Consider the following 26,808-nt stretch of genomic DNA (forward strand, 5'->3'; position numbering starts at 1 on the left):
AGTGGCTGTCAGTCTTTTTCCTCCCCTTCCCAAAGTGGACTGTGGGTCCAGAACTGGCCCTTTAGAAGAAAATGGAGCATTCTTGGCCGGGCATGGTGGCTCATGCCTGTAATCCTAGCACCTTGGGAGGCCGAGGTGGGCAGGTCACTTGAGGTCAGGAGTTTGAAATCAGCCTGGCTAACATGGTGAAACCCCATCTCTACTAAAAATACAAAAAAAAAAAAAAAAAAGTAGCCAGACGTGGTGGCGGGCGCTTGCAATCCCAGCTACTCTGGAGGCTGAGGCAGGAGAATTGCTTGAACTCAGGATGCGGAGGTTGCAATGAGCCGAGATGGCTGCTGCACTCCGGCCTGGGAGACAGCGAGACTCCGTCTCAAAAAAAAAAAAAAAAAAAAAAAGGGAAATGGAGCATTCTCAGCTGTGGTTATTTTCGCCATCTCGATGCTGTCGAATGACACACAGATGGCGATCAATTTATACTCCTGGACCTCTCCTCCTCTTTTCAGGACAGTGCAACAGATAGATACATGGGAGGCACTGAGGGAAGGGAAGCTAGTAGGATGGCAAGATGCACAGATGGAGTGAGGACTATAAAATTCCTCGAAAGCACAGGCTGAATGTGTGATGAACTAAAATTAAATGTAGTTGTGCTAGGCAGTGTGAGTAGTGGGAAAAGTGCCGTCCTGACAGTTGGGGCAAGCTCTGTGCCTAATAACGTGCATGACCTTGACCAACCTCCTTGGGCCTCAGTTTCTACATCAGTAAAGTCTGGTTACAGTAAGTGATGTCTGTGTCTAAGGTCTAAGGCTCTAGCTCTAAGAGTCCGTGATAACGAACTTTCCTGGGCAATTTAATTGTACTTAATTGAAGTAACATTGCTGTTGTCTTGGGTTGTGATTTACACAGAGTTTCACCCTGGGAAGGAGGTGTGGATGGCCATCAGTTTACCATCACAGATGCTAAGGTCTCAAGTCTGATTGATGTTGAGGCCAAGGGCAAATGCATTTACAATAGCCAGTTCCCTTTGAGACCTGCCGCCAAGAAGCACAACTGGGGCGTAAGGTTGCTCCATTGTTCTGGCCCTGTGCAGCAGGAGTGGAGGCTTGGTTCCTCAGTCCTTAGGACAGTTTCTCCCTACCCTCCACCCTCCTTCTCCCTCACCACTTTCTTCTTTTTCTCATATCTCCTTTGGTCTGGCTTGTCCCCTTATTATCTTGTCTTTCAAGATGAGCATCATCACCTGGTTCTTTGGCAGCCCTTCAACATTAGCCGCTTGCATCCTGGAAGAAACAAAGACAGAGCCATGTCTCTTCCTTTCTACTTCATGTGAAAATGCTGTCAGCTTTTCTGTAGGTGTAGGAGAAGGCGTGTGTGTGTGTGCGTGTGTGTGTGTGTAAGAGATAAAGAAAAGGAAGGAGAAAGAGAGACTTACAGTTGGTGTAACAGTGGACAGGGTTTTGAGATTAAAAACAAACTCAAAAAATGGTAGTATTGGAAACATAATGGGCTGAGTGCAGTGGCTCATGTCTGTAATCCCAGCACTATGGGAAGTTGAGGCAGGAGGATGGCTTGAGCTCAGGAGTTCGAGACCAGCCTGGGCAACATAGCGAGAACAAAACAAAACAAAACAACAACAACAAAAAAAACGGCTAGGCACTGTGGTGTACACTTGTAGTCTCAGCTACTCAGGAGACTGAGAGCTATGATTGGGCCACTGCACTCCAGCCTGGGCGGCAAAGCAAGACCCTGTTGTGAAAAAAAAAAAAAAAAAAGAAAGAAAGAAAGAGGGAAGAAAAGAAAGAAACAGGATGGGACTGTGGAAATCACATTTGGGAAGTGGTTTGGGGAAACTGTGACTGCCTAGTTTCTTTCTTTCTTTTTTTTTTCTGAGATGGAGTCTCACTCTGTCACCCAGCCTGGAGTGTTGGAGTGCAGTGGTACAATTTTGGCTCACTGCACCTTCTGACTCCCGAGTTCAAGCGATTCTCCTGCCTCACCCTCCCAAGTAGCTGGGATTACAGGCACCTGCCACCATGCCCGGCTAATTTTTGTATTTTTAGTAGAGACGGGGTTTCACCATCTTGGCCAGGTTGGTCGTGAACTCCTGACCTCGGGGTCCACCCTCCTCAGCCTCCCAAAGTGCTGGGATTACAGGCATAAGCCACCACACCCGGCCTAGTTTCTTTCTTATATTTCACTCTTATCACTCTTGACATGTGAAAGTCTGCCCCCACACCACCTGACAGTGCTTGCTTCACAGTTCCAATGGGGATCGGAACATGCCACCCCAAAATATGTCTCCTCGACATATTGATGATTTTGAGCTGAAGGCAGTTGAGAAACAGCAGTTGCAGGTAGGGCTGTCTGCCCTGCCCCCTTTTACCTAAAAGCAAGGCATAAATTCTCCATGAGAAAGATGACCTCCCTGTACCAGGAACAGCAGAACATTTTTATCCTTGGAGATAGGGAGCAGATCTGAAATGAGTCTGTGCAAACAAACCTTACTAGAATAACTGTTATCTTCCAAGGGTTTCCCTCATCTATTTCCTAGTCATTTTCCCCGTTTTCTGCCCCTAGCCCAAACCCTCTTTCCTTTGTCTTGTCCAATCTCTACAGTTTACTTCTCTTTGTTAAAATGGTATATTTAACCGCTTCCTTGTGGTTTTCACGTCTTTCTATAAAGCCCCTCTCCCTACCCTATGCTGTGTAAAAATGTTAACATCAAATAATATTTGTTTGCTTTTTCTACTGTTAATCTTTCATCAGTTCAATTCACAGGTCCCAGCCATAGAACCTAGAGAAAAAGTTTCTTTCCCGTCAGTTCCCAAGCTGCTGGTCATACTGCCCCTCACTATGGCTTCATGTCCTGCTCTAGAGGGTCACAGAGAAAGTTGTTTCTTGTAGGGAAAGAGCTGAGAACAGGGGTGTGCCCTCTGAGAAAGCAGCAACCTGTCCTTTACCCCTGGGATGATTGAAATATGAGTTGGGGAACTTTCTGAACACTCGTGAATGCCTGCATTGGTCAGGCATGCACTTTTGTGATGGAACAGGGGAAGAAGCCTTTGGGAAAAGGCAGGGGGTGATAAATTTGGTTACTATTTTCTTTTCTTTTCTTTCTTTCTTTCTTTCTTTTTTTTTTTTTTTTTTGAGGTGGAGTCTCACTCTGTCACCCAGGCTGGAATGCAGTGGTGCAATCTCGGCTCACTGCACCCTCCGCCTCCCGGGTTCAAGTGATTCTCATGCCTGAGCCACTCAAGTAGCTGGGATTTACAGGTGCACACCACCATGCTTGGCTAATTCTTGTATTTTTGGTAGGGCCGGGGTTTCACCATGTTGACCAGGCTGGTCTTTAACTCTTGACCTCAAGTGATCCGCTGGTCTCGGCTTCCCAAAGTGCTGGGATTATGGTGTGAGCCACCATGTCCAGTCTGGGTACTCTTTTCAACCTGCAGTCTGTGAACTCTGATAACGTCCTGTCGCTCTGAGTGTGACTGTGCTTGTGGTTTCCTCTGAGAGTCGAGGTGGAGCTACCCACCTCCTCCCCACACTGGTCTCATGTGTGCTGGGCAGATGCACAGTCAGGTGAGAGGGCAGCTTGGGTCCTGGGGTTACAAGGGACACACGCCCCTCTCTGCGTAGCTGTGGCTGCCCTCAGTGCATATGCAGGGCTGGCTCCCTGGCAGATGGGACTTTCTCTGGTTCTGTGGCTGTCATAAGATTTATTCAGAATCCCTCTTACGAGTTTTGGAGCTGAAGCTGTTCTCAAACCAGTCGCAGATTCTGCTTGTTAAGAGAAGCAGTGTACACAGAATATTGGCAGTTAGGAGGCACGGGTGGGTTCCAGTCCCAGCCCTACCACTCACTGGCAGTGAGACCCCGAGCAAGCTGCTCAACTTTTCTGAGCCTCAGGGTCTTCATGTGCACCATGGAGGAATTCTCCTTCCTGCCTCCTGCTTTTCTCAGATTTTCCCCCATGGTGTAGAGGCCTCTCCTGGGAGGAGATCTGCCTGCTGATTTCCATCCGCCTCTCATCCGTGTGGGTTCTATGGGGAGGATGGGGGAATCCCATTGAGCTGACTGGTGAATGAGAGGTGGGAAACATGGGGAATGCCCTTCTCCATGACATCCATACTTGCATGACAGGATAAAACGATCTCCTGCAATCTGCAACAATGGATCATTTTGAAATCTCAAAGAAGTCATTTCTTCAGATTAAAACTATATCAAATTAAGCAAACAATTGATTGGTGTCCTTGAGGATGATGGTTGGCACTTTATAGTTTTCATTAAAAATTAAACTTTTTCTTCATTCAGCAAATATTTCAGGGCCTATTATGTGCTCTGTACTGGGATACAGCAGTGAACGAGACAGAGCAGATCCTTGCCCTCTTGGGGTTGGCATATCCTAGTGGGGAGATGGACAATGAGTAAAATAAATAATGTATATAGGCTGGGTGCAGTGGCTCATGCCTGTAATCCCAGCACTTTGGGAGGCCGAGGAGGGCAGATCACCTGAGGTCAGGAGTTCAAGACCAACCTGGCCAACATAGTGAAACCATCTCTACTAAAAATACAAAATACTAGCTGGGCATGGTGGCGGGTGCCTGTAATCCCAGCTACACGGGAGGTTGAGGCAGGAGAATCTTTTGAACCTGGACAGCAGATGTTGCAGTGAGTTGAGATCGTGCCACTGCACTCTGGCCTGGGTGACAGAGCGAGACTCTGTCTCAAAAAAAAAAAAAAAAAAAAAAAAGACATATTCCATGTACACAGAATTTTAAGAATGACATATTCCATCTGTAATTTCATTATAAAAATATAAAAAATAGAGGCCAGGCATGGTGACTCATGCCTGTAATCCCAGCACTTTGGGAGGCTGAGGCAGGTGGATCACCTGAGTCAGGAGTTTGAGACCAGCCTGACCAACATGGCGAAACCCTGTTTCTACAAAAAACACAAAAATGAGCCAGGAGTGGTGGCAGGCTCCTATAATCCCAGCTACTAGGGAGGCTGAGTCAGAAGAATTGCTTGAACCCAGGAGATGGAGGTTGCAGTGAGCCCATATCATGCAACTGTACTCCAGCCTGGGCAATAGAGCAAGACTCTGTCTTAAAAAAAAAAAAAAGTATGTGATTTGCAAATAGCAGTAAGTGCTATGGATAAAGATGAAGCAGGAAACAAGGTCCAGGAGATACAAGCGTGGGTTTGTAACTTTGACCCAGAGGGCAGGTCAGGCAGGTTCCCTCACTGATGGAGGGGAGGGAAAGTGGCGGGTTGATGCACAGCCAGTGTGGAGGTGCTGATGGGGACCTGGTCCAGTCCAAGACTATCAGGGAGGTCAGGGTGGGTGGAACGGAGTGAGAGGGAGGGAAGTAGGAGATGAGCTCTGAGCAGTATCAGTGGGGGTAGGGCAGGGGCTGGGGTAGATGGCAGGTGACATAAAACTGCTGGGAGGGTGTCCTGGGAGGTGATATGACATCCCTCCATAGGGCCAATCCATAGTGATTGTTTTATGCTTTGCCACATGCAAAGCCTGTCATATGGAAGGCAGGAAAGGCCTAAAATCATAAGGGCACAGTGATGCTGTTCCAGATCCTGTTCCTCAGTGCGTGGTCCCAGGGCCAGCAGCACTGGCATCCCCTGAGTGCTTGTTAGAAATGCAGAGTCTCAGCCCTACCCGACACCTGCTGGATCAGAACCTACATCTCACGGAGCCTGCAGGTGATCCATGGCCCACGTTGGAGAAGCAATGGTCTGGAGTCATTTATGGCTTTGGGCATCAGAAGCCCTGGGGGCTGCTCCAAACATGTCCACTTCATTGCCTGCTGGCCTCAGTTTTCTTGTAGTTTCACCTGCAAGGAGATGAGAATGATGCTGACATTCTCTGCTCTACTCAAGCTCTTCTGCTTTTCTGAGCGAGTGCCACTTTCAACACCGCTTTCCCATCCATCAGATCAAACTCTCTCTGGGGTGGTGTAGACTGGGAAGGTGCCTCTGGGAGCTAATACTCCGACTCTGTGGAATTTCTAGGCTGTCTTTCTTCAGTGTGCTCAGAGAAGATGTTCCTTCCTCATAGTAGAGTATTACTAATGTACAAAGTCTATATCGTGACAGGGAATGGTGCTGCCTTCTCTACGTGCACATAATGCCACTCCTCCGTTCAGCAAGGCGTATGCTTTGAGCTGAGCCACAAGCCTGGTGATTCACCTATAGGCCAAATTCCCATCATTTATTGCCAGGTCCCTTATGGGCCCAGTGGTTCCAGCTGCAGAAGGCTGCTTGCTTTCGAGGGTAGATGGAAATGCCTGTTTTCATGACAAGCACAGATATTGCATTGTATTGACTGGTTTATGCTAGGATCGGGCATCCTATAGTCAGCCCACCCTCCCAAAACAAAACACACAGCCTTGTGGCCTGGGTACCGAGCCTGGAGTGTCCAGGTCTAACTATTTGGCTTAACTATTATTAACTTCTGAGGGACTTTGGGTGAATCACTTTCTGTGCATGAATATCAGGCTGCTTATTGATAAAGCAGTTACAATCATTTCTACTTCACGAGTTATTGAGGCTTCATTATCTAAATGCTTTTGAGAGCTGTCCTTAAATGTGTGATTTCCAGGCTTATGTCGCTACTTACTAGCATACCTTTTTTTTTTTTTAATGAGTGTGAAATTGTCTCCCTCCTTCTGTTCATTTAGACTGCAGCATTGATGAGCAGGTAGTGGCAAATGCGTCTTCATATTATTCACGGGTTACTGTGGGTTAAGAAATAAACTGGGCATTGACCTTTCCTTGCTGTTTCTGAATTAGTCACACACTTCTCATTGTTTGTGTGTGTCAGCAGCATGACCTAAATAAAATTAGGGTTGATCTCTTTCAGAATATATTTTGGATTTCTCCTTACAATAAAGTTAAGGCAAGTTGATGTATGGTTTGCAATCAAATGGAAAGACCTTTTCAGCAAAGCCCTGGCTCAACAGTGGAGTGATTATTGAACACTGGTTTCTAGTTGTGGCCAAATTCTCAGATTTCTCAAGTGTTACCTGGCCTGCTAAGGACTCTGATAGAAAGCAGTCTCCATTTGTCACCGCCATTTTCCACTGGTGGGGCAACTCAATAGCTCCGATTACCTGCATCTCACCTTCCCACCTTGGAATTCCAGATTAGCCCAATGCTTACTGTTTTCAGGTCTCTGCCATTATGCTGTTAGGTGACTTTCTAGGCTAAACTGATTGACTGCTTAATCAGCTGCTGTCCATGCTGTGTAGAGCGGGTGGGTTCAGGGACAGTGTTTCATTAGCTGTGTAATGTTAGGCAGCGTACAGACCAAAGCAAAGAACTATACAGCAACAACAAAAACAACAACAACAACTAAAACTCCCTCCGTCATGCTGCATCTCTGATCTAGTTTAAGCTGCAGAGGTAAGATTTGACCATCATTACTCAGCCAGGCAGAAACCACATGGGGAACTAATTCATGGAGTATGCATGTTTTTCAATCCTGTGTCCCACCGTATGTTGTATTTTGCTGACCAGGATGGAGATCATTCTCATTTTGCATCTCTGGGATGCATGAAGTTCTGTTGGGGAAGAAAGTACTCATGACAAGCTCATGTCTGGTTTAGAAGTTCCTGGGTGAGTGGGGAGTGGATCCAAGAGCTCTGGGAGTTAGGTCTCCAGACAGGACTAACTGGGGTTGGGGAAGTGGTAACAGCTGGTCCTGTGGGCCGTGGTTGCTGTTAGAGGGAGTTGCCTTTGGTAATAGCGGTAAGATTGTGATGTGTCATCTTACAAAAAGTCTATACCAAGAAGAGGGTCTTTGCTAACCACTGTGAAGCCATTCCTCAGAGATTCTCCTAGATTTGTAGCTTTGATTAGGGTTAAAATCTGGGTTTGGTTGGTGGGGAAGTGGTAGAGACCTAGGTGCCTGGAATGGGCTGTTCTGGACTCTCTTCCTGCAGGGCTGTGGTTCTGGGCCTTACTCTGGCCTTCTCTGATGCCCCTGGGAAGATCACAACTCTACATAAACTGGGGCAGATTGAAGAATTAGTCCACTGGGAATTATTGCCAGTATGGATCCAGAAGAAAGGCTATTGTTTTGTTCTCCCATCTCACCCACAAGGAGGTAAAAGATTGCTCACTTCTCTCACAAGCCTTGCCATCCACTTCCCATTTCCAAATACATAGAAATCAAAACATTCAGTGTTGGGACTTACCCCATGGCAATGCAGCCGTCCTGCAAACACATGGGTTGGATTCCTGACACGTGCCTGGGAAAGTGAGCTAGCATAATGCTGTGGATTTTGGTCTTCTGGGGGTTGGTGTCCCCTGAATGCACGTGAGTGGATTAGCAATGCACATGACTACTTGGTTTGTATATTCTCTGACTGAGTGACCCAGTTCCTGGCCCAGGAACAGGATAAGCAAAGCTTGCTGGGTACCGTCAGGGAACCCTCCCAGCTGGGGCATGGGGGCACCTGCCTTCCTAGTCCAGGTTGCAAACCAGTGTCAGAGCAAAGTGAGGAGGAGAGTCCCTGCTGTCCGTTAGGCTCTAGTCATTTCCTTTGTAGCTATGTAGATAAATAGAAGTAAGGGCAAATCCTATGGGCTTGATATTAGAGCCTGTTTCATGGCGTTACATCTGTCTTTGGAAGCAGCCACTGTGTGTGAGCCTCTGACTTTTCCTCCAATTGCTAACCATCTTGAATATTTTAGAAACCCTCTTATGTGTTAATATGCCCAGTGAGACAAGAATCATGATTTCTCCTTCACCAGTGACCAAACAGAGCTGCGGAGTTGTCAAGGGATATAGTGAAAAATCACACACTTATAACCGAGCCAGCCTGTGCCAGAAGCCCAGCCCCTGACTCGGTCCCACTGTTGTCTCTCAGATGGGGAAGTGGCTCTATCTATAAAACGTGTGGTTGCTATGAATTACCGGTGTTGGTAAGGAGAATTGGAAGCATTCTCTTTTCTAGATTACCTTTCAAATATTCAAATTCATGCACCAGTAGCATATGGCTAGAACTTTTATTTTTTCACTCAGATGTCTTCCAATGTGCTTCATTGAATTTGAAATCCACACCAGGTTTGAATTTTGAAAATGCCAACTGTATACTAACTGAATGTGAGAAATGAAGAAAACTTTCATAAATGTTTTTTTAAAAATAAATGGCGATTTATTTTTCTGTGTTCAGATAAACCAGCTGTATGGGTTTTTTTCTTTCTTCATTTTGGTTGATTTGCATCTCGATAATATAGAAGGAACAATGTTACCGTGGATTCTTAGCTAATTTTCTGCAGAAGAGTTTGCAATAGCACATATCAGACATTAAAGAAAAATGGGTCATGGAGTCTTTGGGCCACCTCTCCTGGCCGGGAGCTTTGGATGCAGGGAGGAGCCTTTGTCGTCTTCAAATGGCTGTGTCTGCTGTGTCCTCTCAGCCTGTCCAAAAGTTTGATTCAGAGATGATCTGATTCCTTTTTCTTCCCTCTTGGGGCTGAGTTTAGTTTGTAGGTGCCATTCGATGCTTTTGTTTCTCACCAGGTAAGAGATTTTCAAGCACTTCAGGATTCATAAAAGAGGGCTTTTATCTGCTTGGTTTTCCTCAGTTGCAGAGAAAATAAGTCTGAAAGTTTGTGTTTTGCATGACCTCTGTCGGAGACACCAACATAGAGTGGAAAGAACATTGGCCTGGAAGTCAGAAGCTGCCCCATAGCGGGTGGCCCAGGAGCCCTTTCCCTAAGGTCACCTGAAGCTCTAAGAGCTTCACAGTTGTTGGGATGACCCCTTGTGAGACACCTTCTCCTTCTTTCCCCCCAACACTTATTAAAATACACCATACTCCGCATGAAATATAATTTATACACTGTACATCTTCAAATCTAAGTCACCATCAGTTGTAAACTATATCATGATTTTATTCACCACTAAGAGGAAAAAATGCTGCCTAATAGATGCACTCATTTCAGAGGATTCCTGTGTAGAAAAATGTACAGTTTATTTATTTTTTATTTTTATTTTTTTGAGACGGAGTCTTGCTCTGTCACCCAGGCTGGAGTGCAGTGGCGCCATCTCAGCTCACTGCAAGCTCCGCTTCCCAGGTTCACGCCATTCTCCTGCCTCAGCCTCCTGAGTAGCTCGGACTACAGGCGCCTGCCACCACACCCAGCTAATTTTTTGTGTTTTTAGTAGAGACAGAGTTTCACTGTGTTAGCCAGGATGGTCTCGATCTCCTGACTTTGTGATCCATGCGCCTCGGCCTCTAAAGTGCTGGGATTACAGGTGTGAGCCACTGCGCCCGGCCAAAAAAATGTGAAGTTTTTAATTGGTGAAATATATGATGAGGTCTGTTGCAGTTGAGTAGTTGAGATAATGCCAAATGTTGTCAATTTTTTATAAAAATGATCTATTTCTAACATGGACAGAGCTAAAATGCCCATGTACCTGCTACCCAACTTTGGCAGAGCTCAACATTTGCTTCAAATATATTTTTAAAAATAAAATAAAACATTGAAGACATAATTGAAGACCCCGGTCCTTCCCTAATCCTGGAACTTGTCTCTCCTTCAGGCTCCCATGGAAACTCCGTCTTGAGTTTGGTGCCTGTCATTCCCATGCATTTTTGTAAATCTTGACTGTGTATCTTTATATCCATTAAACATACATTTAGTGTTTTTATTTTTTATTTTTATTTTTTGAGGTGGAATCTTGCTTTGTCGCCCAGGCTGGAGTGCATAATCTAGGCTCACTGCAACCTCCACCTCCTGGGTTCAAGCGATTCTCCTGCTCAGCCTCCCGAGTAGCTGGGACTGAAGGCTCATGCCACCATGTCTGGCTAATTTTTTTTTTAATTTTTAGGAGAGACGGGATTTCACTGTGTTGGTCAGGCTGGTCTTGAATTCCTGACCTCAGGTGATCCACCTGCCTCGGCCTCCCAAAAGTGCTGGGATTACAGGCGTGAGCCATCGCGCCTGGCCATAGTTAGTGTTTTTGTTTGTTTGTTTGTTTGTTTGAGATGGAGTTTCACTCTTGTTGTCCAGGCTGGAGTGCGATGGCAAGATCTGGGCTCACTGCAGCCTCTGCCTCCCAGGCTCAAGTGATTCTCCTGCCTCAGCCTCGCCATATTTAGTGTTTTAAAGACCCTGCTAGCTTTCCACCAGTGTCCATTCCCTGTTCTTCCTTTGAATAGTAGAACCCCTGAGCTTTATGCGGACAGCTTCTGCCAGCGATGGCTCATGACTTAACTTCTGACTGACTGATGGATGGATGCGGAATGCATGTTTCCATTCGTAGGAGAATTTCCTTCCCAAATCCTGCCTGAGCATCTGTGGAAGCATCCTCAGAGTGAGGCCTTCCTGGTCATGTTCCCTCCTCTGGGAGGCTGCCCCGTGACTCCCATGCCTGCACGACAAACTGGGGGATGGCCGCTCCAGGAAAAAGCTACCTCTGACCAGCTGGCAGGGCCAGGTCAGGGTACCAGGCTGGTTACAATACCTTCTTTCTACGGAGTGGATAAGTGGCTCAGGTCCTCTGCCCAGAGGGTAACAAGAACCATCTCCAATTTTTCCCTGTTCCTTTTTCCAGCCCCGATACTGTTGGATGGGGCATACCCCAGCATGGTCCTGATCTCACAGGTCAGTTTGGCTTCTGGCCTTAAAGGTTGGTCTGTTCTTTGGTTTTCCTCTCAAAGGGCGCTTGAAACAGAGTGGTGAAGGTCCCTGACCTCTCCTATTGAATAAGGCTGGTGCATCAGTCTCCAGCATGCTGGATGCCCATTGAGCTTGGGTGAAGCTTCTCCCAGTCTCTCCTTGCATTAAGAATTGGGTTTTCAGGTGAGTGGTCCTCAGACTTCTGCAATTGATTCATTGCCCCAGTGCAAAGATCACAGGAGCCTCTTACGCCACCTGTGCCGATGGCTTCCAAACACACAATTGCGGCTCATGGAAGGAGTGGGAAGGAGAGCACTGCTGTAGGTGAGGGTTGGCAAGCTGAGCTGTGCTGAAGTGGGCCCGTAAATGAAATTCATGGTGTAAAAAACCCAAGCTTGCTGGGTGCGGTGGCTCATGCCTGTAACCCTAGCACTTTGGGAGGCCGAGGCGGGTGGATCACCTGAGGTCAGGAGTTCAAGACTAGCCTGGCCAACATGATGAAACCCCATCTCTACTAAAAATAAGCTGGGCACGGTGGTGGGCGCCTGAAATCCCAGTTACTCAAGAGGCTAAGGCAGGAGAATCGCTTGAACCCGGGAGGCGGAGGTTGCAGTGAGCCAAGAGCACACCACTGTACTCCAGCCTGGAGTACAGTAATCCCAGCTACTCCGCCTCAAAAAAACCCAAACAAACAAAAAACCCAAGCCAAACAATACAAAATGACTCCCCTTCCATGGAGGCTGCAACCCCAACTGGGAGAGTCCTGCACAATCACAGGACAAGAAAGAAAAAGCAGCATAGGGAACATGCGCGAAGCGGTTTGCGCACTCTAGTCTAACTGGATGTCACCGTTCCCTTGATAGCTTTTGCAACCAAAAAAATGAAAATGACATGTAAAAGATTCTTTAAAACCAGTTCTTATCGATTTACCTTATAACCAGTTCATCAGAAATTCACTTCCATTTTGAGTGTCTTTTGCATTCCCTGTCAATATCTCAAAAATTAATTTAGAAACTAAAATTAAGCATAAACTAAAGTTTAAAAACAAACTGGCTATGCCCTTAGAAGGCTTGATTTACAAACCTTACAATGCCAAAGACATGGCAAAAAAAAAAAAAAAATCAAAATCAAAAGACATTCCCATGTAAAAACACTCAAAAACGTTTTAAATTATAGGCAAATTGCTCATTAGGCAACTGGCTTTAGGCTAATTGACCTAGAGTCAATGACTTCCAAAAGTCAGCACTTCAGTGCTCAGGGACACTTTCTCAGGCCTGTATTCATCTTATTTCAGACAAAATTCTAATCAACTCTATTATTTGGTTTCTCAGCCTCTGGCATATTAGATGTGAATCAAAACAGGAGGGAACTGTGGGAGCCAGGCCACTTTGCACAGTGAGAAGACCAGCTGATACCCTGACAGGCAGGGTTGGGTGGGAGGAGGCCAGAGAATATTAAAATGTAAATACAAGGATTAGGAAATCACCCTAGTGCGGAGCCTTTTCCTGGATGGGTGACCTCTTCCTCCTCCGCTCATACACTGCTGTGGCTTCTGAGATCGCCTCCCTGTCATCATGGACAGGGGTTCATAAAGCCAGGCAAGCTGTGAAAAATATCTGTAACAGGCTAAAAATCATGAGCAGACTTTGCCCAATTCGTTGTTTTTGTATACAATCCGTTTCGAAAAGCTTTTCATCAAAAAGGATCCAAACATTGACTCGTGGGTTGGAGCATCCTTCTAAAGCACCCAGTTCCCCCCGCCCTCTGTGTGCAGCCCACCCACCAAGAACTCTGCCCATAGGATGCCTCTGCAGCTGCATGAACTCCCCCAGACCAACCTAGAAACAATTCCGCGTTCTGGAAACATTCACTGCTAGGAAGTCCTCTTTCACCAAACGGTGGCATGACCAAATCCAGGTGGTTCTCAATATCCAGGGTAACTCGGGAGGAGGTCAGGAATAACCCAAATTGTGATGAAATTCACTTTCAATTATCTATTGGATATAAGTGTGGCTAACAAGCAGCCAGACAGAGGGCTGGGTGCAGTGGCTCATGCCTGTAATCCCAGCACTTTGGGAGGCCGAGGTGGGCAGATCATAAGGTTAGGTGATCAGGACCATCCTGGCTAACACAGTGAAACCCCATCTCTACTAAAAATACAAAAATTTAGCTGGGCGTGGTGGCACGTGCCTGTAGTCCCAGCTACTTGGGAGGCTGAGGCAGGAGAATTGGTTGAACCCAGGAGTCAGAGGTTGCAGTGAGCCAAGATCGAGATCGCGCCACTGCACTCCAGCCTGGGTGACAGAGCGAGACTCTGTCTTAAAAAGAAAAAAAAAAAAAGAAGCAGCCAGACAGAATAGGAGAAGATATTTGCAAATCGTATATTTGATAAGGGATAAATATCCAGAATATATAGAGAACTCCTAAAACTTGACAACAAGAACAAGAACAACCTAATTCAAAAATGGGCAAAGGACTTTGGCAGATATTTATCCAAGGAAGGTCTATAAATAGCCAGTAGGTGTGTTAAAAAAAATGCTCAATGTCACTAATCATTGGGGAGAAATGCAAATCAAAATTACAGTGAGATACTGCCTCATACCTATTAGAATGGCTAACATTTCAAAAAAAAACAAACAAGCAAACTGGAAATAACAAGTGTGGTGAAGATGTGGAGAAAATGGAACCCTTGGACACTGTTGTAGGAATGTAGTGGTATAACTACTGTGGAAAATAGTATGGCCGTTCCCCCCAAAAAATTAACATAAAATTACCATATGATCCAGCAAGTCCACTTCTGGTATATTCCCCAAAGAACTGAAAGCAGGGTCTGAAAGAGATGTTTACACATCCATGTTCATAGCAGTATCATTCACAAAAGCTGTAACATGGAAGCAACCGATGTCCATCGACAGATGAATGGATGAATAAAATGTGGTATATCTGTACAGTGAAATAGTACTTAGCCTGAAAAAGGAAGAAAATTGGCCGTGTGTGGTGGCTCACGCCTGTAATCCCAGCACTTTGGGAGCTGAGGCAGGTGAATCACCTGAGGTCAGGAGCTCTAGACAAGCCTGGCCAACATGGCGAAACCCCATCTCTACTAAAAAATACGAAAATTAACTAGGTGCGGTGGTGGGTGCCTGTAGTCCCAGCTACTTGGGAGACTGAGGCAGGAGAATCGCTTGAACCCAGGAGGTGGAGGTTGCATTGAGCTGAGATTGTGTCATCGCACTCCAGCCTGAGAGACAGAGCAAGACTCCGTCTCAGAAAAAAAAAAAAGAAAAAGAAAATTCTGACACATGCTACAACATGGATGAACCTGGAGGACATTGTGCTGAGTGAAATAAGCCAGTCACAAAAAGACAAATATTCCATGGCTCCACTTTTATGAGGTAGAAGAGTCAAAATCATAGAGACAAAGTAGAATGATGGCTACCAAGGGCTGGGGTTGGGGGAGTGGTGAATGGGGTGTGACTGTGTGCTAGGTACAGAGTTCCAGAGATGGATGGTGGTGATGGTTGCATGTCATTATGAATATATTTAATACTGCTGAACTGTACACTTAAAAGTGGTTAAGGCCAGGCGCAGTGGCTCACACCTGTAATCCCAGCACTTTGGGAGGCCGAGGCGGGCGGATCACGAGGTCAGGAGATGGAGACCACCCTGGCTAACACGGTGAAATCCCGTCTCTACTAAAAATACAAAAAATTAGCCAGGCGTAGTGGCGGGTGCCTGTAGTCCCACCTACTCGGGAGGCTGAGGCAGGAGAATGGCATGAACCCGGGAGGCGGAGCTTGCAGTGAGCCGAGATCGTGCCACTGCACTCCAGCCTGGGCAACAGAGCGAGACTCCGTCCCCCACCCCCCACCAAAAAAAAAAAAAAGTGGTTAAGATGGTAAATGTTTATCATCTGTATTTTACCACAATAAAAACATTGCGGGGTGTAGGGAGATGACAGTCAGCATCTGGAATGGCTTACTTCCTTAGGGAGGCTAAATATAATAATTGCTGCTGCTGCCAATCCCCCTTTCACTTCCAAACCCAAGGACCCCGCCAGGTGTCTTTCCAATGCAGGGCCCTCTCTGAGGAGTGGTCAGGACTTAGGGCTGGCACGCCTGGGAAGGAAGGTGGTGCGGGGTGTAGTGAGCAGCTGAGATGATGTGCTGTGGGAGGCGCTTGCTGCACTCAGCCTAAAGCCTTGGGAGAAGAGAATGGGTGGGTGAGGTCAAAGAGGAGGATTTGCCTAACTTCCACCACCAGCCATAGTTAATCCCCAAACCAAATAATCTAATACTTAGTGTCTATCCTTTTATAAGTATTGTTAACTCTAGTCAAGTACTTTTGTTTTTTGAGATGGAGTTTTACTGTTGTTGCCCAGGCTGGAATGTAATGGTGCCATCTCGGCTCACTGCAACCTCTGCCTCCCAGGTTCAAGAGATTCTCCTGCCTCAGCCTCCTGAGTAGCTGGGATTACAGGTGCCCACCACCACACCCAGCTAATTTTTGAATTTTTAGTAGAGATGGGATTTCACCACATTGGCCAACCTGACCTCGTGATCCACTCGCCTCGGCCTCCCAAAGTGCTGGGATTACAAGCAGCCAACTGCATTGTGAGCATGCTTAGGAGCAGCACAGCCCCTACAGAGAGCACTGGATCGGGTGACCCAGGTGAGGTTCTGACACTTATCCAGTGGCCTCGGACCAGTTGCTGATTTTTGGAGCCTCATTGTATCTTCTGTGAAATGATATGGGTGATACCTGCCAAGCTAATTCGTGGAACTCCCTTGACAGTCAAATGAAATAACCTACGTCAAAATGCTTTGTGATATTAGAACAATGCAAGGGCATTGATAATGGCAGAGATTTGAACTTGAAGCAAATAAGAGGCAGAAGTGCAAAGTTAATGGAAGGGACTGCAGTTTTCATTCTCGTTGCTGTGGTTCTGCCTCTGAAATACTGGTCATGATTAGTTAAAGGGTAATCCTTACCTGCCCTGCTAATACTTGAAGACTAGGCTTTCTACTGGACCCTAACATATTTTTGAGATTGCTTTTAAAAAGTGATGGGCCGGGCGCGGTGGCTCAAGCCTGTAATCCCAGCACTTTGGGAGGCCGAGACGGGCGGATCACGAGGTCAGGAGATCGAGACCATCCTGGCTAACACGGTGAAACCCCGTCTCTACTAAAAATACAAAAAAAAACTAGCCGGGCGAGGTGGCGGGCGCCTGTAGTCCCAGCTACTCGGGAGGCTGAGGCAGGAGAATGGCGTGAACCCGGGAGGCGGAGCTTGCAGTGAGCTGAGATCCGGCCACTGCGCTCCAGCCTGGGCGACAGAGCGAGACTCCGTCTCAAAAAAAAAAAAATAAATAAATAAATAAAAAGTGATGAATTTCTTTAACCAGTAAGGTGTATATATATCCATTTTCTGTTCTGCTTTATTTTAGGAATGAGTTTATTATTATTATCATAGTAAATAGCCAAGCATGATTCGATTTAGGAAAATAACAGGAAAAGTTTGCTCATCTTTTGTAGGCTAATTTTGCCATAATCTCCGCAAATAAAGTAGTGGTTTCTTTAAAATATGCCAGTTCGGGGTCACAGAGCTGCACTTCTAAAGCTTACAATTGATTGTTTAGTGCGAAAATTGTATTCAAGTGAAACACATCAGCATGCAAATCTAAAACGTGGCCATTTTCATCTAGATTGAATATTATTAACCAGCCCAAGGGATATGATGTAATTAAGATTTTGAACAGCTTACTTTTGTCTACTGTGATGAGTATAACCCCAATATTTAAAGCGGTTTACCAGTTGAATAATGAGGAGGTGGCCCAGTGCACCAATAAGCATACATTTTGGCTTTTAGGTGCAGTGAAAGAGTTTGACTTTTCTCCACAAGTCCAAGCATTGATAAGGGCAGAGATATGAACTTGAAGCAAAAAGGAGAATGTTCAGATTCCAGAAAAATCACACTTCTTTCTGAATAATGGCAGATTTCCATCTCATTGCCTACTCACTCATTTTAATACCTTCTTGCATGGGTTTAGGAATAAAGACCAAGTGGGGACAGATGAATCCCTTGTTAAGGGTTTATGCTTTTGCCTAATTAAAACTATTGGGTTTATAGCCTGCTAATGCAGCTCTACTTGGAAGGGAGAATAACTCTTAGCTTGGATCCACTTCAGAAAGTTTGCAAGGCCTCCCTCTGCCTTTCAGAGAACTGAGAAGGCACATTTCTGATAGCATCTTTATTCCAGTGCAATTCCAGGATAACTGTTCTTCTTAGGGGAGACAAGATGCTCACCCTTTCTGTCCTTCCCACACCGTTTTAAAAGAAAGACAAAGTTCTTTATTTCTCCCAGGAGAAGTTCAGGAAAGGATCCATTACAGAGCTGCACCACCTTAAGCAGACAGCCGGCAGGCTAGGTTGGTACCACGGCTCGTTTCAGCCATCCGTATTTTCAGGTGTACCATATGTATTTAGTACATCATTTGATAATGCTAAAAAAATATTAAAGCAGTGTGAGACTAAAGGAGAAAGAAGATGAATGTTAGCATTCCCCTGGGGTTCATGGGTGAAGGAATTAACACAGCGTGGCACTCTACCCTAGCTGTGTTTGTTTCCATGGCAACAGCTACGTACATGTTTCAGACTATCTACAGTGACACAGTTGCAGAAATAGTAGCTTGCAGGTTTCTGATATCGCATCAGTGGACAGGCGGCATGCACTATATTAAGTAAGTGTAAAAGAATTTAAAATATAGCTCTGGATTCAGATGTGTATTAGCTCAACCGAACGATGTGTTGGGGGTTGCGGCATTCCCCTTATGCACGATGGCAAAATCTGGGCAAAGTTGAAAGTTGCAAGATTCCAGTCAAACAATTGTCCTTGCTTGGGTAAATATCCTCAAATGAAGAAAATGTGAGTTACAAAGGTAAGAAAATGGACTTGGCAGATGACATATCAAAGAAGGATATTGTTAATGAAGCTATTTTTTTTTTTTTTTGTAGGGGGGTAGTGATGGATAAGAAATGAAAGCTTTGGTTGGAAATAGCTGAGTCTCAAAGCAAATCGAATGTGCAACAGAATCTTTTTAACAGCTGCTGAGTTTATGGCAACTAAGGTCTTTGAATGTATCACTGTAGAAATTGCTTTTATATCAGAATGATCAGGTGAGGAGCAGAGAGGTTGATTAGGTGTGCAGTTAAGGGGAAATCGGGGCTCCATTGTCTTTTCTGAAAGCTTATGTAAATATCTCATTCTCTCCAAGCTGACCCTGGTTTGTCTTTGACATTTGCTGCTACTTTTTAGTACCATTTGCTGGTATCTGTGTTGATCTCATGCTGCCACATTGTAACCTTATATGACTTCAGTATTGGCTACAGAGCAACCAAGTAAAGATGATAGACTTTGTAAGTGTGTGACTTTGCAACCAAATTGTACAGTAATTTAGGAGGAGTGTTCAAATGAGTATTTATTTGCCTGCTAGACCCCTACTTTTGAATAGCAGCCTAGGTATTAGGTTAATGGATTTCAGTGTGCATGTTATGATTGTGGGAGCTTTCAAGTATCTTGTAGTTCAATTTATACTGAGTTTTTAATGTCAAAAAATTTTTTATTTATGCCCATTATTCGATTTAAGCCTACATTTACCTCATAGTTTTATTATTCGTGTATCAGTGAAGAGAATGTAAAATGGCATGGTAATTTAAGCTAATCTATTCATTTGAAGAAGGTTAGTTTTCCGACCATAGGTGGACTTTTAGAAAAAGCGATGCAGACAGCTCTTTGGGCTGAATTTTTGTATGTGCACAGGGAACTATCAACATTATGTACTGCATATTATTCTTCATAGTCATTATTTGATTAGATGTTAAGAGAATACCTCTGAGGGACTCGGAGCTTCCGAGCACCCGTGCATGTGGAGGGCTAGGACGGGTTTTGGATTATAAACCAGGGACTTGAACCCTGGAATGTACCACACCCCAGTGAGTAGATACAGTGTGCCTTTCTAAATAAGTTGATAAATGAAATGAATGTTGAAGTTTTCCATATATGCCCATGTGTAGTCTGAGCAATCCAGAGATGGGAAGTGAGATTTGTATCTTCTATGGGAGTTGTTTTTTGGTTTTATTGTATTTTGTTGAGACAGGGTCTCACTTTGTCACCCAGGCCAGAGTGTAGCGGTGCTATCTCGCCCCACTGCAACCTCTGCCTCCTGGACTCTAGCAATCCTTCTGCCTCAGTTTCCCAAGTAGCCGGGACTACAGGCACACGCCACCATGCCCGACTAAAAGATCTCACTATATTTTCCAGGCTGGTCTTAACCTCCTGGGCTCAAACCATCCTCTCGCCTCAGCCTCCCAAAGTGCGAGAGTATAGGTGCAAACCTTGGGAAACTTTTTAGTGGTGATTCATACCGAAGGCAGCTCCATTCTCAGAGGAAGAGCTGCTCTGCCCACTTGTACCCCCACTTCAGTGGAGTTTTAAGACCCATCTTTGGGGTAGATGGGAGGGCAGACCCCCCGTCCCCATGCCCTGGCTTGCCTGGCGTGTGCCCCATGTATCCTGGGGCTTCTCCGTGTGAAAGCTGTGTGATACTATGTGTGCTTAGCACCCCCAGGCTGAGGGGACCAAATAGCATTGGTAGGAGAGAGTTTACATGATGTTCTGTTATTGTGTTTGAAGGACCTTGGAAAACTTGGGCTCAATAACCTGGGACTCTGACACTGGAGAGCAAAAAACTTTCAGTGAACTGCTTGGATGACTAGTTCAACTTTTGTTTTTTGGGGAGCGCTGGAGCAGGCCCTTCCAAAAGTCAGGACGTTTGTGTATTTTTTTCATCATACAGAAATATTTTCCAGTGTAGAAACAAATGAAAACAAAATACCCGTCTATGCTATTTTAAGTCTTTCGTAAGAATAGAAAAACACACGAACCTAAATGTAAAGCACTAGGCCGAACTCGTCATCGGAATGTGAAATCTTGGCAGTACTTAGAGGAAACTCAATTGCTTCCATTCAAAGGGCCAGGAAATTGATTTAGAAAAAAAATAAATTTGAGGGATTCCCAAATAGTGGCAAGGTGGAATGACAAAGAGAAGCATGAAGGTACGGACGGATCTTATTCCCAGTCACAAATGGTGGTAAATGGTCCGAAGAAACCCCCTGAGGCAGAGCTCATCTGGAGTCTCCATTGTCCAGGAACTTCTGAAGATTCCCAGAGACCACGGGATGAAAGGTTGGCAACCAGGGCTTTCCACTTTGAGTTCCTTTCCAGCCTCTTGTCTCACTGTGTCTTTTTTACCTTGGGCATCCTGTGCCCCTGTCTTTGGGTCCTGAATACTGTGCCCTGACCACACTTGGAAGCACATAGGCCTTTGCTTTCACTGTTACCTCTGTCCGGATGTCTATAGTCCCATCTTTGCTTTGCAAGGCCCAGTTTAAATTCCGCTTCCTCTGTAAAACCTTACAGATCTCCCCCTTTCATTGAAATGATTTCTCCGTCCTCCATGTTGACTTAACTATTTCTTTGTCAATGATTATGGCACATATTGCATTGTATTAAGATTAGCAGTGGCCGGGCACAGTGGCTCACACCTGTAATCCCAGCACTTTGGGAGGCCAAGGCGGGTGGATCACCTGAGGTCAGAGTTTGAGACCAGCCTGACCAACATGGAGAGACCCCGTCTCTACAAAAAAACAAAAACAAAAACATACAAAATTAAGTGGCCGTGGTGGCGCATGCCTGTAATCCCAGCTACTCCAGAAGACTGAGGCAGGAGAATCCCTTGAACCCGGGAGGCAGAGGCTGCGGTGAGCCAAGATCGCACCATTGCACTCCAGCCTGGGCCACAAGGGCAAAACGCTGTCTCCAAAAAAAAAGAAAAGAGAGATTAGCAGTGTATCTCCTTAACTAATATGTAAATGTATTAAAGACAAGGGCCATGACATATGTACTTTTGTAGGACTCGCCATACTTAGAATAATACTGTAATGGAACTGTTGTATTTAATTGAATTCTTAAAACCTTGTAAAGATATACATTGTGGACCAGTCGTCAAATGCTTCTGTTCTTTGTGCAAAAGGAATCTGTTGGCTGCTGAGATTCCAAAGGCTATGTCTGTCACAGCACCAAAAGCATCTGGACCCATTCAGCCACTTTCAGATGCTTCCAAACTTCCTGCTGTTTGTCATCGGCTAAACACATGGAACAAACCAGGTGAATGGCTGATCTTTTTCATATTCATAGAATCATTAGATTTGAGAGCCAGAAGGAACCTCAGGGAGCTAAATTCACAGAGGAGAGAATTTTAAACCTGAACTGTCAAGTGACTTCTTCAAAGCGAGAGAGTTGGTTAACGCCCCAGGTGTGTGGACTTAGCTTAGCTGACAATACCTCCACATGCTCCTGTCTGCCAGACCTTCTTGGCATGGCCTTGGGTTCCACTGAAGGCATCAGGGATCAGCTGGTGCTTTCTGCCCATGTCTGGCTTGCTTTCTATATGTAAACACCGTCATCCAACCACAATTCGTTCACCACTCTATGTTAAACACTGATATCATTGGGATAGAATTAAAAACAAAAGTGGACTGGGAGTTGAGCTCAGGGGAACTGGGAGCAAAGCTAACAATTCATTAGCCATCGCTGAGGACACGGCAGCTGCTGAATTCAGTCAAGTTTAGACCCTTAAAAAGAGTGGAAAAAAGAAAGCACATGCCTCCCAGCGCCTGGGCACTGCATCGCCGGGCCAGCTGGGCACAGCACTGTTGCAAAAAGATCTCTTCGTTTTCAGAAATCTGAGCCTCCGACCTTGCAGACAGGGAGGGGAATGTGGCTGCAACTTGACTGCATTTGGCGTTACGTTTTACTTCTGCCTGCAGTTGTATCAGACACAGCTCCTGTGTGGAGTCCATGAGGATCTGAGGAAAGAACTAGCCCTCCAAGCTGACATAGGAGCAAGCTGTCTCAAGAAAGATGTGCGTGCATGTGTGTGCATGCGTGTGTGTGTGTGTGGTGTGTGTGTGTGTGTGTGTGTGTAAGGCTTGCATCTGAGGCTGACAGGCTTTCTAAGAGGAACTCTTGGTTTCTGTGTAAATGTGTGCCTCTTCTGCCCAGAGTTAGCCTGTTAAGGGAATAAAGCTCAATTCAGGTTTCCGAGTTGGAAGCCTGATTAATCTCTCTGCCAGTTACATATGGAAATAAATTAGTAAATGGTCCATCTGGGACTAAACTACTGCAGAGATGATAAATTATTGCCATTGTATATGTCGGTGTTGCTGAAGACTGAGTTGTGTTCACCAGGAGCTGCTAAAAGATAACTGGATGCTCTATCGTGGTTAGAGGAATAAAAAAAAAATTTTTAATTACAAGTAAAAGATTTACCTTGAAATGCTTCTTGGGAGAATGGTTTGGTTGATGCCAAGTTTGCTCCTCAGAACTGCTGTATCTGCACATATTTAAAAGGAGAATCTCAAGGGCATCGAAACATGTTGCTTTTATATTTTCAAAGGCCAGTAGGATAACAAGTGTTAATTAGTAGCCAAATGCCTCGATGAGGATAATTCTATACCTTTATATAGTATGGCACTTTATAATTTTCACAGCAACTTCATTTCTATTTTGTTATTGAAATTTCCAAGGAGGTGGGGTAGGTCGGTGCCTCTTTTTCTTGATAGATGAAAAACTGAGGTTGAGGAGGTTTAGTGCCTTGTCCATAATGACTCAGAAAGTTGAGTGGCAAAGCTGGCATGGGTAAGCAGACACTGCCAATTCTGAATCCAGCTTCATTTCAATCCGAGCCTTGGTGTGACATGAAAAACATTTTCAATACCCCCTTGTTCACCTACCAACATCAGGAAATAAAACCTATTTATGTCCATTTTCTAGAAGCAAAGCCATACCCACTTGATCATGAAAAGTATTTTTTCCTCTAATTGAAGGTGTATTAATTTAACTTTTTGGTGACTAAGTCATGCCCGTCTCAACTTGAATGACAGTATTTTTTTAAAGCTAAAACCAGAGATGTTCTCAGGGGCTGTAGAGGCGTGGTAACATTTTGCCCCTTTGCAGAATGGTCCGAGGCGACGGTGACTTCTAGATTCTTGTACCTACTTTAAAATTTTGTGTGTGCGTTCTTTCTCCTGGACAAACCTTCTGCTGTTAATCCGTGAAGCAGTTGCAGTTCTTCCCTCTAGAAAATGCACTGCCAAAAGTATAGAAAAGTAAACTGGGTGTAGATTTGTTTTTTTTTTTTTTTTGAGATGGGGCAGTGGTACGATCCTGGCTCACTGTGGCCTTGACCTTCAAGATCAGATACGCCTCCCTCTTCAGCCTCCTAGGTAGCTGGGACTACAGGCATGCACCACCACACCTATTTTTTTGTTTTGTTTTGTATTTTTTGTAGAGATGGGGTTTTGCCCTGTTGCCCAGGCTGGTTTTGAACTCCTGGGCTCAAGCAGTGTGCCCACCTCCGCCTCCCAAAAGTGCTGGGATTACAGGTGTGAGTCGCCATGCCTGGCCCAGACATCAATTAAACATAAGCCACTGGTGCCTGCTGGGTGGCCTTTACTTGAAAAAGAGGAGTCCCCAGCCTGACCAACATGGTGAAACCCTGTCTGTACTAAAAATACAAAAATTAGCCCAGGGTGGTGTTGGGCGCCTGTGATCCCAGCTACTGGGGAGGCTGAGGCAGGAGAATCATTTAAACCTGGGAGGCGGAGGTTGCAGTGAGCTGAGGTTGTGCCATTGCACTCTAGTCTGGGCAACAGAGGGAGACTGTCTCAAACAGAAAAAACAAGAGAAGAGCCCCTCGCTCTTACCTGTCTGCACTTGGAAGTAACCTTGTCTCACTCAGATCACCTTCAACTTTCTCGTGTATCAGCCAGACCTGGTTACCTCGTGCCCCCGAATAGCCCTCACACTTTCCAACCTCTGGGCCTTTGCTTCGGTTGCTGTCTGGTTTTTGTTGTTAAAATCCTGCCCTGATCTCAAGGCCATTATTATTGTCTTCATGATGCCTTCCTTTCATGGCATCCCCCACTCCTCACCCCAAACGGAAACAAATACCTCCTTTGTCTTGACGCTCTCCGGCCATTAGAAGAAATAACATGGTCTGCCAGTATTTGAGTTGCTTGTGTATGTGTCTCATTTTCCATAGTGGACAATACATTTCTCGAGGGCAGGTTCTTTATCGTCTCTGACTCTTCATCCCTCCACGATGCAATCCTGGGCTCTATGCTTTGTCCTTACAGGAGCTTAGGCACAAAGTAGAGTAGGGTGATTTTATTTTACAACAGAATGTCTTTGTATGGGTGGATAAATTAATGATCTAAGATATATCTGAATCACTTGGAGGGCTTGATAAAACACAGATTTCTGGGCCCTACTTCTGGATAATATATTCGGACTCAGTAGATACTGGGTAGGGGCCAAGAATTTGCATTTCCAACAAACTCTCAGTCAATGTTGATGCTGCTATTCCAGGACCCACAGTTTGGGAACCACCAATCTAATTAATATACTCCTAACATTCTCAGACTACAGCGCGTAGGTTAATACCATTCATTTCATTAGAGAGTGCATTGATTTGTTATCCTTGAGGCCCCGGTTAAAAAGATATCTTCTATCAGAGATTATTATGCAATCTGTCTCATGTACCAGCTTTCCTATTTTGCAAGATTACTGGTTAACCATGGCCTAATAACTTGCAGCCCATTTAGTGAGGAGTAGAGCCAGAGACATTTCATTTTACAATAAAATAGAGTCATCGACTTTGCAGCCTGTGCACTTGGTCTACCCTGGGGATCAAGGCTGGTCCGTGGGGTGGAATGCTGGCCTTGAGTGCTTGTGGGTGCTCTGATGCTTTTCCTTTATGTAGACAAGTGTTTGAGTAGCAGCTGTAGTACATAAAATGATCTCACAAATGTCTCAGTGGCAGTTGTAGCAAAATAAAATAATCTCACATTGAGATGGCATGTATTTTCAAATTTCTGGATCTTCTTATGCCCCATGAGACAGTTTAAAAACACTCCATAGTGAAAGATCCAGTCTTATAATAACGATCCAAGAAATAAAGAGGTACTGTTAACAATTGCTTTTTCACTGAAGTGCGTCATTTTCTAGAGTCAGGCCAGAGATGGCATCCATTGTGGTTGCGAGGGCTCTCTCTGCTGCTTCTGCTTAATTCTGACTTCCTACTGCTCCTCTCCAGCAGCCTCTAGAAGACCAGCATTCTCGTGATTATGGAGGCCCCTCTGTCCTTTCTGTGACGGGAGCAATGCTGACCTCAGTTTCCTGGACCCATTCCGACTCAGGTAATTACACTACCTTCCCCAGTTCGCCATGCTTTACATAGATTGCGCTGAATAAATGAAATGCCAAAGCTATATTTAAATGCAAATGCCAAATTGATTATTTCTCCATCAACTGGTCTTCTCTCCCGCCTCCCCCAGTCTTCTTAATGATCAGTCTATGCAGCTGATCAGACTTGACAATGTGGTCAATCCAATGTAGGCATTAAGATGATTAAGAACATTGAATCACATCTTTATTTAAAATTCTGGTGTAAGTCGTAGAAATACAAAGCCACAGGAAGATTGCTGGGAATTTTCACATAGAAATTAGCTTCTAAATGATTTTTGTTGCCACAATCTCATGTTTTACTTTAATTGTATTAATCTTTCTGATGTTGCACTTTTAGTTGAGTTCAGTAAGTATTGAGTATCTGTTGTGTGTTCGTGGGACAGGTGGGGATGAAGAAGTAGAAGGCTGGCTCCTCTCCTCAGGGAGCCCACAGTTTAGGCGAAGTTGATTCACTCATAAGAAAATGGCAGATGGTGCTAAGCTTAGGGGCCAGGGCTGTGAACTAGTGGTAGTTCCTTGGTTCAGGGAATGGAGAAGCTTTGAGGATTGGGATTGAAATAATTAGGGAAGAATTCATGGACCAGGGAGGGCCTCAGTTGGGCTTCGTTGCTGTGGATCATTTGGCCAGGCAGAAGGAAGACGCGTGGCATTGAGCCTTGAGGGGAAGACAGGAATGAACCCACCATGAGCCCAGACAGTGAGGGCCTGACTGCCTCGATCAGAAGGCCTAGAGGACCCAGATCCTCTGCCCCACCTAGAACCAGACTCCCCGTCAGGGGTCCCTTAAG

The 26,808-nt window shown here is 45.2% G+C and overlaps 1 protein-coding gene across 6 annotated transcripts in view; it reads left to right on the forward strand.

Moving 5' to 3' along the window:
- FOXN3 (forkhead box N3) overlaps positions 1 to 26,808 on the forward strand; it is a 465,438-nt gene that overhangs the window by 106,392 nt on the left and 332,238 nt on the right. For 3 of the 6 annotated variants that reach the window (XM_033191647.1, XM_033191642.1, XM_033191648.1), the window contains exon 2: positions 25,869 to 25,971. The exons of 2 other annotated variants lie outside the window; for them this stretch is intronic. The gene's annotated coding sequence lies outside the window, so the exon portion shown is untranslated. The remainder of the gene's footprint in view (positions 1 to 25,868; positions 25,972 to 26,808) is intronic. One more of the 6 variants, XM_033191644.1, reaches the window with a different exon arrangement.

The sequence above is a fragment of the Trachypithecus francoisi genome, unplaced genomic scaffold (assembly GCF_009764315.1).
Source record: "Trachypithecus francoisi isolate TF-2019V2 unplaced genomic scaffold, Tfra_2.0 Lachesis_group3, whole genome shotgun sequence".
NCBI lineage: Eukaryota > Metazoa > Chordata > Mammalia > Primates > Cercopithecidae > Trachypithecus > Trachypithecus francoisi.